The sequence below is a fragment of the Dipodomys merriami genome, unplaced genomic scaffold (assembly GCF_024711535.1).
Source record: "Dipodomys merriami isolate MVZ:Mamm:240054 unplaced genomic scaffold, mDipMer1.0.p SCAF_71, whole genome shotgun sequence".
Lineage (NCBI taxonomy): Eukaryota > Metazoa > Chordata > Mammalia > Rodentia > Heteromyidae > Dipodomys > Dipodomys merriami.
This window is the reverse complement of record NW_027206302.1, coordinates 6,834,158-6,848,960: the sequence shown is the minus strand read 5'-3', so window position 1 is coordinate 6,848,960 and position 14,803 is coordinate 6,834,158. Positions and strand designations below refer to the sequence as shown.

Sequence of the window (14,803 nt, the reverse complement as noted above, 5' to 3'; positions counted from 1 at the left end):
AGATCTCAGCCTCCTGAGTAGCTCACAGATGTGAGCTACCAGCACCCAACTTCTTGATTCTTTTTTAGACCAAGATAATTGTTGAAAAACTGCTTGTATTATTTTTACTCCCCCTCAGTCTATGCCATTATCATTTTCTTAATTCTTGTAGGAGTCTCAATGCTTGTTTACCTTAGATTCTTTAAAAAAAAAATCTAATCCAGGTATGGTTAATGCACACCTATAATCCCAGTTACTTCAGAGATACAGGCAGGAGGATCTGGAGTTTGAAGTCACCCAGGGGAGAAACATAGTAGGAACCTGTTACAAAAACAAAATGTAAACAAAAGAGCTGGAGGAAATAACTCAAGTGTTAGAATACCTGCCTAGCAAGTCAAAGTTTCTGGGCTCAATTTTTAGTGCTGAAAAAAAGAAAAAAGAAGTAGATGTGTTGGCTCAGAGGTAGATTAGCCATCCTTGATCAAAAAAGCCAAGCTAGAGTGTGAAGTCCTGAGTTCAAGCCTCAGTAGCAGTGCATATGCATGAGTGTGCATGCATGTGTACACACAAATCATAGCCAATTTATAATGGTAATAACAGCATAAGTAGTACTAGTGTTTGAATGTTTACAACTCATGGGTTTTTCCCTAAGATCTTTATTGGTGCCTTCTCATCCACTTAATGGTATGAGATTGGAGCTTTTATTGGGGTTCATTTTACAGATGAGACAAGGGAGGCACCAAGGAGGGGAAACCTAGGAGAGCATATTTCCAGTTTTATTGGCAAAGACTGGATTTGAAGTCGTATCTGTCTGAGCCAAGGTCTTCTGCTTCTTGGTGAGAAAAGAAGCAGGCTGAATCTACAAAATAAGGAGAATGGCTACTTGAAGACTGAACAACTCAGAGAGTAGCTTTACCACCAAAAGTCAGACACCTGGTTGTCAGACCAACTTTCTTTTCTTCTTTAGCACAAGGATTACATTTCCAACCTCCCTTGAAATCAAGGATGACTGCCCAAGTTCTAGCAATAGTGTCTGAGTAAATACCCAGCATGGTCCTCCACACTCTCTCCCTCCAGCCAGAGTGTTGCAGGTGAGCATAGTGATTTTGACATAGAAGGTCTCTGGATTCTTGGATCACATTGTGGATCTCATCCACTGACTGGAAGCACTTGCCTTGGTCTGATGTGTACAGGGATATCTCTGATGGTGAGTCTTTGAGCTTCTGAGTTTTATTTGTTATAGCAGCGAGTCTTATCATAACACACACAAACACACACACAGCTCCATGTTCTATACACTGTGGGTCATGTGTGACCTCAGGCCTGTAGTGAGAGAGAAAAAAAATCTTTGTGGAGAAATGAGCCTGAAAGATAATGGTGTCTGTGACAAGTGGTAAAACACAACACAAACACACAAACCAGTTTCTCAGGGCAAGGAGATTATGAGTACTGGATTTGATGTCTTGAGGTTTTCTGGATACTTTTCAGGCCAACAAGCTTCTAAGGCAAGGGGTTCGTCAAGTAAGCTGAAGAGTCAATGGATGGTGTCCAGAGTTTCTGAGAGCTCTGGAGTTTGTGGGCACTATTATATGTGCCAACTGGACAGAGGGAAAGTGAACTTTCTCTGCATCCAAAAAGGTGAGGAACCAGGGAATTTGAACATAAGCCATTTAAGGAGCCTTATTTAGAATAGAAATTCAAAATTGGATTTGGCTGCATGTTCTGGATCTCACACTTTTCCCCAGGGTTTCCAATTCTGCCCCTTATGTATGTAAAAACTATAAAAGGAGAGCTTTTCTTGAAACTCATACATTAGCATATGGCACAAGTGTCAATGAGCAAGTGAAATAGCTTGGGTGAAAGAAACCATGATCATACTACATAACTGCCTTGTGGTCAAGTAGGACATTAAACAGTAGTGTAGGAGAAAAGCAAACCTAGGTGATGTGTTTCCTGTGTGGCTTGCCAATCTCCTTCATATATCTGACATGTTTCCAGTATTCTACCACTGGAGTCAGTCTTTTATGACTCTGACCCCTGGCTCCACTTTTTCCTTTCTCATCTCACTTCTTAGTAAGATGGCCCTCATTTCTTTTGTGCTAACACCAGGACTTGAACTCAGGGCCTATCACTTTCCTTCAGCTTTCTTGTTTAAGACTGTCACTCTACCACTTGAGACATTCTTCTAGTCTAGCATTTTGCTGGTTAATTATAGGTAAGAGTCTCTCAGATTTGTCCACTTGGACTGACAAACCTGAGATCTGGAAAATCCTGAGATCTCAGCTTCCTGAGTAAGTAGGATTATAGATGTGAGCCACTGGCACCTGACTATTTATTTATTTATTGTTGGTTGTGGTGCTTGAACTCTGAGTCTGGCTGCTGTCCCTGAGCTTTTACACTCAAGGCTTGTGGTCTACCACTTTGAGCCACAGCTCCACTTCTAGTTTTCTGGTGGTTAGTTGGAGATAGGAGTCTTGCAGACTTTCCTGCCTGGGGTGGCTTTGAACTGCAATCCTCAGATCTCAGCCTCCTGAGTAGCTAGGATTACAGGGTGAGTCACTGGCACCTGGCTTTTTTTTTTTTTTTTTTTTTTTTTGAGATGAGTCTTTTACTCTGTATCTCAGGTTGGCTTGGAATTTATAATCCAGGATGGCCTAAAACTGGTGAGCCTCAAGCCTCTGCCTCCCAAGTGCTAGCATTGCAGGTGTACACTGCCACTCCTGGCTCATTTCTTCTTTCAATTCTGTTGTATGTGTAACAAAGCCCTGTTTGATGAAAGGCCATTACTAGGTGAAGGGCAAGGTCTGGGCACTAGCTCTCTTCTCCATCATGGGTGCTGAGCACAGGGCTGGGCTCCCGCAGCACACTCAGTCTATTGGGCGGATGGGAGCAGTGTAAGCCGCAGGACTGAGAGAACTTCTGACCCAAGAAGACTGCTAGCCTGGGCTTGTTGTGGAGGGCAGTGAGGTTCAGCTAACGTACTGATTTTCTGCTTTAGACACTGGTCCAGGCTAACTGTTTGGTCACTCATTCAACAGGTATTTATTGGTTGTTATGGATACAAAGTTCTGTAGTAGGGTGTACAGAAACATCAGAGAGTAATATAGCAAAGTCCTTGCATTATAGTGTGGCATGAATTTCATCTTGACCAAAGTTGCCATATAGAGGGGGAAAAGCAGAAAATGGCTTTCCTCTAAATGCCACAGCTTGTGAGTGTGTGTGGGTCATCTGACCCTGGCTATCTCCAGCTGTTACCTCAAGGGTTGGGAAGACTTACATGAGGCAATTTTGAAAATTGTGTGTGTGTGTGTGTGTGTGTGTGTGTGTGTGTGTGTGTGTGTGTGTGTGTGTGTGTGTGTGTGTGTGTGCATACAAATGAGAAGCTTCTTTCTGTCAAAATGTACTATAAACAAAACAAGAAAAACAAAGGGAAAATGTTTGCTCTGTGTAATTGACAAAGTGAATATTTTTCATACACTTTTACAAATCAGTAAGGAATACCTTCCAAAATTAAACGAGGAAAAGATATTAGTATGTGGTACAGACATCCCAAGTAGAAGGGGCCAAACTCATGACAAACCAGAAACCTTCACTAGTAATAGCAGAATTGAAAATGAAAATAAGAAGCTTCCCTTCTTCTTTACTAAACTCACTTTTTCAAAAGAGAAGATCTTCAGACATGCTTCAGCAACCAATTTTAGGATGTTCTGAAATAGATCAATTCTTGTATTCCTTTAAAATAACATCAGTTTGAAAAAAAATCACAGTACTTTTTATTTTTTTAACCATATTAAGTGTCTTCCAATTTTTCTAGAGTAAATGAATATGTATCCTTTTTATAATTAACAATATAGAGACATGCATCTTTAAAAAAAAAATCCTTAAGCCGGGTGCCTGTGGCTCATGCCTGTAATCCTAGCTACTCAGGAGGCTAAGATCTGAGCAGATCTCAGTTCAAAGCCAGCCCAGCAGGAAAGTCCGTGAGACTCTTATCTCCAATTAACCACCAGAAAACTGGAAGTGATGCTGTGGCTCAAGTGGTAGAGCGCTCACCTTGAGCTGAAGAGCTGAGGGACAGCGCCCAGGCCCAGAGTTTAAGGCCCATAACCGACAAAAAAAAAAAATCCTTAAAAAAACTGAAGAGAAGATGAGATGTTTATTGGGTTTACATGTGGTGGATTAAGCTCCTCCACTCAGGGCAGGGGATGGAATTTATTGTATACAATTTTCAAGGTGTCTGATTCTTGTTCTTTTGTGAAAACTGTCTACCACCAACCCTCTGTGCTGGCTTCTGTTCAGATACGAATCAGCAGGCCATCATCAGAGCCTCCAGTTCTGAGCATAGGCTGTGAAACTTGTTTTATTGTATGTGTCCACAGCAGTGGTCTTCAAGCTTATAGTCACTTAGGCTGACTTTAAGAAATGATAGCTGGGTGCTGGTGGCTCATGCCTGTAATCCTAACTACTCAGGAAGCTGAAATCTGAGGATGGTTGTTCAAAGCCAGTTCTGGCAGGAAAGTCCATAAGACTCTTGTCTCCAGTTAATATAGCATTAGCCTTTAGCATAAAAGCTCAAGGACAGTGCCCAGGCTCTGAGTTCAAGCCTTACAACCAAAACAAACAAATGAACAAACCCCAGGAATGATAATAAGCTGGGAGCCAGTTGCTTACTCCTGTAACCCTAGCTGCTCAGGAGGTTGAGATCTGAACATTGTAGTTCAAAGCCAGTCCTGGTAAGAAAGTCTGTGAGACTCTTATCACCAATTAACTACCAAAAAGCTGAAGAGGAGCTATGGCTGAAGTGGTAGAGCACTAGCCTTGAGTAAAAAAGCTAAAGCACAGTGCCCAAGCCCTGAGTTCAAGCTCCAGTACCCTGATTTCAAGCTCCAGCACCCTCCTGCCCCTCACCCAGAAAGAAAAACAGAAATAGTGATACTAAGAACTGGAGGTGTGGCTTAAGTGGTAGAGTGCCAGCTGTGAGTGAAAAGTCGAGCAAGACTGTGAAGTCCTGAGTCCAAGCTCTAGAACCGAAACAAAAAGAAAGAAATAGATTGTCCCAATTCAGTTAAGAAAGAGTGTCCCTCTGCCATTCACTGTCAGTTAGGATTGGAAACCACTGGCCCTCTGGGCTGATCAAAATGTATCTATTTATTTTCCACACCAGGCCTTGGTCATGTGACAGAATATAGACTTGTTGAATTAAGTGGGTTTGGTCTCCTCAGGCATAAAGAATTGACTTTGCTGCTGTTTCTGCTATTGCTGCTGCTGCTGCTGCTGCTGCTGCTGTGTGTGTGTGTGTGTGTGTGTGTGTGTGTGTGTGTGTGTGTGTGTGTGTGTGCACGTACATGCATGAGTGCACATGTGCATGCACACAAGGACGTTAACACAAAGTGTCAAACACAGATACACATGAGGTGTCAGTTGTGTCTGTCACTACATTGCTTGATTTTCTTCTTAATTCCTGAGTTGTGACATTTCAAAGTATCTACAGTTAGCACAGGTGTATTGGGGGTATTTCAGAGCAAGATAAATTTTGATGGTTAAAGAAATCGACTATCATATTACATTATTTGATGGAAACAATAATTAGCCACTACAGCACAGTGTGGTTCATTCCACTCTGCAGATACTCAGTAAATAAATATAGGTTGAATCAAGAGATGGATTGATTACACCAAAACCGAGTTGTACAGTGTCTCTCACTTTATACTTGTCTCTTGTAAGGATCTCTAGGCCTTTCAATATCTTCCTATGCTACCTGTCATTGCTTACTTTGTACTTGAAATTTAAGAATACCACTGGTTAGGGGTGATGGTGTACTCAAAGCGAATTGGGAGCACTAACTAGCCTGCAAAGTAAATGGATTTGTGGGCTGGATGTTTAAGAAATATGGGTCCACAAAGACAAGTTCTCATTTTCACACGGTTGGTTTCATGCCAGCATTTGCTCTCCAGATAAGTCTTCTTTCCTCTCGCTCTGAGTCAGGTCCCAAAGATGCAGGTAGGAGCCTGCCGAAACTTCTTTGGCTACATCTGCTCTGGAGGCAGGCATGGGAATGTGAAAGCAAATGTCACTGCCGCCGCCATAATTTAAGACGTCCTTTTAAAAAATTCCAATTTCATCATTTCACAGAAGAATAGATCAATATTTCTACAGTTAAGAGTTTAGTTAAAAACCCTGCTGTGCAATGAAATAATGCATCTGCTATTGGCGTAGAGCGGCTGGGATGTTAATTCTCTGATTTTGTGTCAGTTAAGGGCAAATTAGCCTTCCAGCAGTAGTCATGACTCATTATGTCATTATGTGGAAGGCACTTACTGTACCTCCACTACTATGCAATTTAGATCCAATAAAAATTGTGACAGCGTTTTTATCCACTTCATTAAGCTACTAATTTCTTGTAAAAAAATGTACATTAATCTTTTTATAGCTTCATGCAGAGTGGCATATTTTTAGACTCTAACATTGATTAGATCCTGGTTAAGAATAATTTTCACAGTACTTTTAAGAAATGTAAATAAAGTTACAATAATTTAATTTTTCAACATAGTTATGACAGTATTGATCTTAAAATGAACATGTTGGCTGAATTAAATGTGTAGCCCAAATGAAATACAGACTGAATATTTAAGCATGCAACAAATTACAAAGCAAAGCTTAACAATACCCTGCAAACCAAATGAAGAGAGGAGACGAACCCTCCGTGGAAATACTAATTGCTCATATTTTAAAAGATGTAAATGGAGATTTTTTTTGACATCTGACTTTTCTTACCCAAATGTTTAAAAAATAGAGTGAAGAAAGCCTTTCCCTTTTGATTTTCTCCTTCCTTGTGAAGTATTAACGACCCTTCCGCCTGCATGTGTCAGGGAAAAGTAGAAAAGGAGAAAGTTCCTTCTCTTATTAGCAGATTGGAGTCACAGAAGACAGTGCTGAGGGTTTTCAGAGGGTCCCCTGGACAGTCAAGAGCAGGAGTTGGCATCTGCACTTGATGGCTGGGGCTGTTATGCTTTACTGTAAGCACCTATGCTGCTTAGATCTTCTTTTGCACAGCACTGGCACATCCATGAGTCATGTCCTCACTGGCTGGAAAGGTGAGCTCTGAATGCTGGCTAGCATTTGATATGCTCATGCTTCCCTCAGATCCTGACATGCCTTGCTGTACCTTTTCTCCTTACTCCACACTCCTAGCTGTCTTCTCCTTCTCCTTCTCCTCCTTCTCCTTTTTCTTTGGTCTTTTCTTTTTTTTTTTTTTTTTTTTTTTTTGGTCCGGTTGTGGGGCCTGAACTCTGGGCCTGGGTGCTGTCCCTCAGCTCTTCAGCTCAAGGCTAGTGCTCTACCACTTGAGCCACAGCGTCACTTCCGGCTTTTTTCTTTTTGCTTATGTGGTGCTGAGGAATCGAACCCAGGGCCTTGAGCATGCAAGGCAAGCGCTCTACCACTGAGCCACCTTCCCAGCCCTTCTTTGGTCTTTTCTTTTTGGTACTGGGGATTGGTACTACTTTACTACTGAGCTGTATTTCAGCACCCTAGCTGGGTTCTTGTTCCCTTCTGGATCATGGCGGTACTTGCTTTCCCAGGCCAGGAAAACCTAGCTCTGTCCTAGTGTCTATATGTGTGTGTGTGTGGGGGGTGGGTGGGAGGAGGCAAATTTATCTGTTCTAGCCCCTTAGCATGTGCCCACAGTGCTAGTCCCAAGGATCTGAAGCTTACTATACTAAGTGAAGGGTAGTTAGACTTTGTCATAGGAGACAGCTATGGTGTGACTAGAGCTGTTAAGAGCCAAAGACTTGGATTTTCCAGGAAATACTGTGTCCTTCTCTAAGCCTGTCCCTTTCTCCTTCTAGAAGACTTTGCACTGTGATGACAAGGGGCCATTCTAGAACAAAAACTAGAGATTATAAAGACAAGCTTCTCATAGTGAGAACTCCTCTCTGGGAAAGATGACCCTCTCATAGTGAGAACTCCTACCTGTGATATCTCTGGCAAGCTTTGCATGAATGCAATGCTTCCTACCTGGGGGCGCTCAGTTCTGTTGATTTTTAAATTTAATTACTGTTGTTTTATTTGTTATTATTGCCAGTCCCGGGGCTTGAACTCAGGGACTAGGTACTGTCCCTAGGCTTTTGTGTTCAAGGCTAGCACTCTGTCATTTGAGCCACACAGTTCCACTTGTAGCTTTTTTTAGTGGTTTATTGGAGTCACATGGACTTTTGCTTCCCAGGCTGACTTTGAACCGTGATCCTCAGACCTCAGCCTCCTGAGTAGCTGGGATTACAAGCATGAGCCACTGACTGATGCCTGGCTTTAATTTTGAATGTGTTGAGCCCTGTACCTTTCCAGGGAGGAATCTAAGTGGGAGTAGACAAGCACTTCCGTGTCATGGCATACACTTTTCTTCCACTGAAAGAGGACATGGTGGAGTGGTTCTCATTGCTGGGATCAGCTAGTTCGGTCTCTCTGTGGGAAAGATGCTGCAGTGGTCCTAGTAGTTCTCTAACCCTGTTTGTTCTCTAGTGAGACAGCAGGCTGGCATGGGCACTCTGCTTTTTGGTTTGTCCTAGAGAGCTTTGGCTCAAACAGAGCCTCCTTCAATGGCATTTCTAAAGGCAGTCCTAGTAATTGCTGCTGCTGCTTCTCATTCCTAGGAAGCTAGGTGTGGTGGTTACGTTGATGTGTGCAGTCTTGACCCATAAGAAAGAGCTGCTATGTCATCCTTCATTTTATAAGAGCACCATTGTGGCTGCAGGTAGGCAGGTGACCCAGAGAGGCTAAGTAACTTAACTCCAGGAGATGGGAAGAGCAGTTTTCAAGGTCTTGCACTTAGAACATCAGATTTGACAATAGACATTTGGTGATGGGACAGAAAATTGTCTATGAGCTCAGGTCTTAGTCTGAGGCAGGAAGATTTGGACCCCAACTCTAGCTCTTGAATTTATTGGTTACTTCTCTTGTAGAAAATGGAGGTCAGTACTTGTGAGCCTCATGTGATTAGGTTGAGGACAAAGGAGATAAAGTACCAGTCACTCAGCTTCATGCCTGCTACATCTTAAGCTCAAATGGTAGCTATTATTATATTTATTATTATTATTATCATTACTACTCATTCGTTTGAACTTTATAGTGCAAGTGGTATTCATTCAGTCCTTGATAGATATTTATAATCATAATGGCTGAAATTGGTGAGATGGGAAGATGAGATGGGTATAAATTTGGTAGGATCTCCTTGAAGCCTGTTCTGAATCACTTCTTTCCTGTGCTCACAGTGCTTTGTCAAACCAAGCTCCTGCTCACGCTCAGGAATGCTGGGCCTCAGGCTGAATGAGTGACCTCTGATTCTCAGGCATGACACTCAGGCAGTGGCCAGGGAAGCAGGATCCAGTTTAGAGGAGGAGCTCAGCTGTGCCCCGGGCACCCAGCCTGCCTCTCTAGGAAGAACTAGTGCTCTGGGGGGTCACATAATTACTCTCTGCAGAAAGCTCTTCCGACTTAAGTATAGGGTTCCGTATGTGACGCTGTCTGCCAGGCAGCCTGGGGACTGTGGGGAGGTTAAGTTCTGTTTCTCTGCAAAACAATGACTCCTCTGAGGTTTATATAAATACTCAATCAGTTTCCTATTATGACAATGTGAAGGAGCAGTTGGTTGTATCTTCATAATTAAGACTTGAGAAGTCAATGACAGTGAATAAATTAGATGTGTTTCACCCTCCTCGTTCTTCTTTTCCCTGCATCCCGTGGTCCTCTCCCAGGGTGCACCTGCTGGCCTGGCTGCGGGATTCGCCAGCAAGTCTGGCCCTTGGTGCTCTGAGCAGGAGGCGGAGGAGGAGGAAGGCGGAGCCTGTGGGTTGACCCTCCCCACTAGGCAGGAAAGTCCCAGAGTAGGAGACAGTTTCAGTGTGCAGGTTCCTTTGCCAGATGGTATTTGATACGAATATTGATGTTAATGGCGTTTGGATAATGACACTGTCTGTAGCAGGGGCTTTATTACTGTTATGAACAGCACCATCCTAGGGGGAACCATTCCATTTAGTTACCTTTGTGTGTGTGTGTGTGTGTGTGTGTGTGTGTGTGTGTGTGTGTGTGTTGCAAATGTTTAATAGACAATTATCAGGAGACGGTGTTCTAAGGGAGTTTGGGTTATTTCTGGATTCTCAGGCAGTTCTTGAAATCAGCCCACACCTTGGAGCTGGAAGGAGGAGACTGCTTGAGGTTGCTGACTCCTTTCATGTGTAGACTGGTCACCCCAGCTTTTCCTGTGTGCCCCCCACATTCCCACTCTTGGAGGGTCTGCTTTGTGGCAACCTCTCTTCATAACCAGATACATCAAAACTCTACCTTTTACACTTCCTGGGGGAGTTTGAGCTTCTTCCTATTAAAAATGAATAATAAAATCCTTCACTTTCTTCCTAATGGGGTTAGTAGGAGGTGTTTAGCTTTTTATAGCTACCTCAATGATGGAAAAAGGCAGATGAAGCCATCGCAAAATTAAGGAAGAGGTCATCATCAGAAGACCAGGGACTGAAATCTTTTAAAAGCATTTCTGGTCTTAATTCAAAGGGCCTCTCTGGAGAGCTTCAGCTTGCAGAGCCTGTGGGTTGCCTCTGCTGGAACCAAAGCTTCAGCAAGGTGGGGACCATATGGCAGGCTCTTCTTCCAGTCGTGTGGAAGGGACCCGTCCCTTCAGAGCAGATATGACACTTTCAAGATGGATAATCTACCAGAGAGGTAGGCCTGCTTTCAGACATCAGGCAAAAAGCCTTCTGCCCTTGTGAGAAATGAGTGAACGAATGGCTGGGACTCAGGTGTTTTTGTAGCCTTGTCAAATGGCTTCAGAGACCAAGGTGGCGGTTGCTGTGGACCAAATGCTCCTGGGATCTTAGATCTCAGGCAAAATGGGAAATGAGGAGGCTCTTCTGGAAAGAGCAAACAAATGGATTGTTGTGTGTGCTCCTGGCTTGGACAGCACAGCTCTTAATCTGAATACAAAACAGAGAAAATGCTCTTTTGCTCCTTTCAGACTAATGATTTTGTCCTTTTTCCCTCTCCTCCTCGTTTTATTTCTTCATCTATAACATCTGCAAGAGGGCAGCCAGACTAATAAAACTGTGCTAAGCTCGACTAATGCCAGCCATTGATCTGAGGGTGGGACCCAATTAATCAATGGGGTTTTAGCAGTGTTCATGTCCCTGAGGGACATGAGGCCCAAAGTCAGCTCTTGTCCCTACAGAGGAGAGGAGTATGAGAAGTGAGGGAGTGAATCTCTGTCTGCAGGTTCTGGGCAGAGAAGAATGGCAGGGTGGCTGGGAACTCTCTGTGGCAGTGGCAGAGAATCCCCTTGAGGTGCCAGAGGGTCTTGCTTTGGGATGTTCGCTTGCTCTGGAATATCACTGCAGAAACTGCTAGTTTCCAGGGTGGGTTTGCAAAGCAGGAAACCCCTTACCCGACATGCCAGGTAACTGTCACGGAACTAGATGCCTGGGAAATCATCTCCCTTATCCTCCTTATCCTCGGTGAAGGGTCACCGAGGCCCTGCTAGGGTGATGTTTAGATTTTTATAGCCAAAGATCATGTAGTAAATTAGCAATGCTGTAGAACGTAGGCTCTTGCCCTTCCCTTTACTTGTAAGTCTGAGTCAGGGTCAGAAACTGCTGGAGCCATCAGAAGGTTGACACAAGCAATTCTAGAGAATTCAAACAGAGGACGGATACCAGCTGAAGAGTCTGATTGGAGAGGATTAGAATCCATTTTAAAATAGCTTGGATAGTCTTTTTTCCCCTTTCCCTTTAGCATGTTTTTTGACACCTTTAGAGAAAAGTTTGTGATAGCACAGGTACAATTTGACAAATAATTTGTAGGCACATACCTTTGTCATCACCTGGCTCAAAAATTGAACATTACCAGCCCCACAAAACCTCCAATGTGAGATAAGCCTCTCTCTCCCGATTTGACTCCTTCTCCCTGGAAGGTAGGAATCTAATCCTAGCACTCAAGGCAAGTGCTCTACCACTATGCCACACCCCCAGCCAATGGTGATTTCTTTGTTGTCTTCCGAATTGTGCACCCAAATACCTTATTGCTGCTTAATTTAAAACTTTATATTTAGAATCACATTATTTGTGCATGCTTTATTGTGTGTCTATGTTCCTTTGATCCAACATTGTCCAATCTATTCATGCTATAGCAAGTATAATACCTTTTTTTTTTTTTTTGATTGTTGGTCATGTGGCTTGAACTCAGGGCCTGGGCACTGTCCCTGAGCTCTTTTTGTTCAAGGCTAGTGTTCCACCACTTTGAGCCACAGCACCACTTCTGGTTTTCTGGTAGTTAATGGAGATAAAAATCTCATGGACTTTCCTGCCTGGGCTGGCTTTGAACCATGATTCTCTCAGATCTCAGCCTCCTGAGTAGCTAGGATTATAGGCATGAACCACTGGCACCCAGTACATAAGCAGCAGCAGCAGCTGTTGCTTCTTCTTCTTCTTCTTCTGAACTGAAGCCTGAAATAAAAATAAACTATTCCTTTTTCCCTCCTCCTCCTCCTCCTCCTCCTCCTCCTCCTCCTCCTCCTCCTCCTCCTCCTCCTCCTCCTTCTTGTATTTTCTTTTTTGGTACTAGAGATCAAACCCAGGATATTGCGTTTGCTAGGTAAGTGCTTTGCCACTGAACTACATTCCAGCCCTTACATAAACTTATTTTTAAGAAATCTATTAGAGTCATATCCTGTGAAATAAAGTATGATCCTTGAGATAGTTCAATCTAGAGTAGGAATATGAGAACAGAGATGTCCCAAAGATATTTTATTTAAAAATCTTTGGTCTTGGTGCTTTGACCAAATTGCCTTCTTTTTTTTTTTTTTTTTGGATTCAGGTATCTGATTTTCTAGAAGACACATGCTGATTTCAGGGATGCTGGGTTCAGTATTTTCATACTGGAGGACAGGGAGAGGGAAAACAAGAATTCTTTACTTTTGCAGTGGAGGCCTGAGCTAGACATTGTGTTCCCTGGGGGCAGGTGTTTCATCTTCCTGATAATCCCGAATCCCAGTATCCAGTGAGTTCATAGGAGGTAAACAAGTTTGTCCAATGAACAAAGGAATAAAAGTTATTCAGACAGGGTGCTGGTGGCTCATGCCTATAATCTTAGCTATTCAGGAGGCTAAAATCTGAGAATTGAGGTTCGATGCCAGCCCAGGGAGAAAAATCTGAGACTCATACCCAAATCACCACCACCACTACCAACAAAAAAGTAGAACTGTGGCTCAGGTAGCTTAGAGTTCCAGCCTCAAGCAGAAAAAGCTGAATGAGAGTTTGAGGCCCCCAAGTCAAGCCTCAGTACTGACACAAAGACAATCAAATAAGGTTACTCAGCACAGGCCTCTGTAAGATGCCCAAATTTATAGTTAATTTCCAATAGTGTAGTTAATAGTATAATATCCAATAGTATAGTTCATTTCTCCAACAGTATAGTTTTCCAGGTGGTTTGATAGAGGATTTCCAAATGCCAAAACTCATCTTGTTGGGGCAGATATCTTGATCATCCTTAGTACATTAGTTTCCTACATTCAAAAGAACCTTAGATAGGTATGTAGTAACCAGATACTCACTATTTCCCCCTACCTCTTAACAATGGAGTGTGGGCAAGAGAAACTCTTATTAAAACATGTAACACCTGCAGTGTTGCTTCTGCAGGGAGTTGTGGAGAGGTGATGGGCTATGCCTGCCTCCAGGACAGCTTCTGGCTGCTGCAGCCTCTCCCCGTGCCTCTGAGTCAGGTGCTAGCGTCTCTTGAGGACCTTGTGCTGAGTGGGAGGCAGAAGTGGGAAGTGAGACCATCTCTGTTCCGGTCAGCTGGGCAGGCTGCAAGGCAGTCAGCTGGACTCTTGTTTTCTTGGTGACTTTTACCTTACCCAGTGGGTTAGGAAGCTGTCTAATGATGGGAGCCACAGAGCCAGGTTGCAGGCTGCTTGATAATTTTTAAGTTGTAAAAATTCATTAATAAGTAATAATCAATGTATTTATAGCTCACCACAAAGAAATGTCTTAACAGAAGTTAGCACCATCCAAGCTTGCAGAGAAAGTTAGAGACAACCCTCCCAGGGTGGGGCAAAGGTGAGTCCCCTAGAATGGTTCTAGAAATCCATCCTGGAAGTTACAGACCTATGTATATTTTTCTCCTTCAAGAGGTTGGCTATCATTTTTTCTTAAAAAAAAAAAAAAAAAGGATCACGAATTTGCATGTCATCCTTGTGCAGGGGCCGTGTGAATCTTCTCTGTAACCGTTCCAATTTTAGTATATGTGCTGCTGAAGTGAGCACATGGCTGTAATTTTTAAGTATGAATGGATGTGTAGAATTGCTTCTGAGGGGATTGGAGGCGTGGCTCAGTTGGTAGGAGCGCTAGCCAATGAAGGAAAGTAGGAGGTCCTGAGTTCGAGTTCCTGTCTTGGACTTAAGGAAGGAAGGAAGGAAGGAAAGAAAGAAAGAAAAAGAAAGAAAGAAAGAAAGAAAGGAAGGAAGAAAGAAGGGAAGAAAGGAAGAAGAAAAAGAAAGAATTGCTTCTAAAGTCAGCCTTTCCTATCAGTGTGAATCCTAGGACTGCTTCGGCTACCACCGTGTGGAGCTAAGGTCTTGGGGAGGTCGAGAGGGGCGTTGGGTGAAGGAACGATGCTGAGGTGTCTGTGCACTGGAATATTGAAGGCAAAGGGCCGGTCCTCTTCTGACCCCATCCAGGCCTCAGAGGCCCAATTCCCAGGTCTCCTCCCAAGGTTACAGCTGTCTGCAGCCCGTCCTGCGCCTCAAGCCAAGCGGGAAAAGCCCTAGCAGAGC

The 14,803-nt window shown here is 43.4% G+C and overlaps 1 non-coding gene across 1 annotated transcript; it reads right to left on the bottom strand.

The window, feature by feature from the left end:
- Positions 1-14,185: 14,185 nt before the first annotated feature.
- On the bottom strand, positions 14,186-14,293 carry LOC138818095 (U6 spliceosomal RNA). The gene has a single exon (XR_011368975.1). It is a non-coding gene; the product is annotated as a U6 spliceosomal RNA (small nuclear RNA).
- Positions 14,294-14,803: the final 510 nt, after the last annotated feature.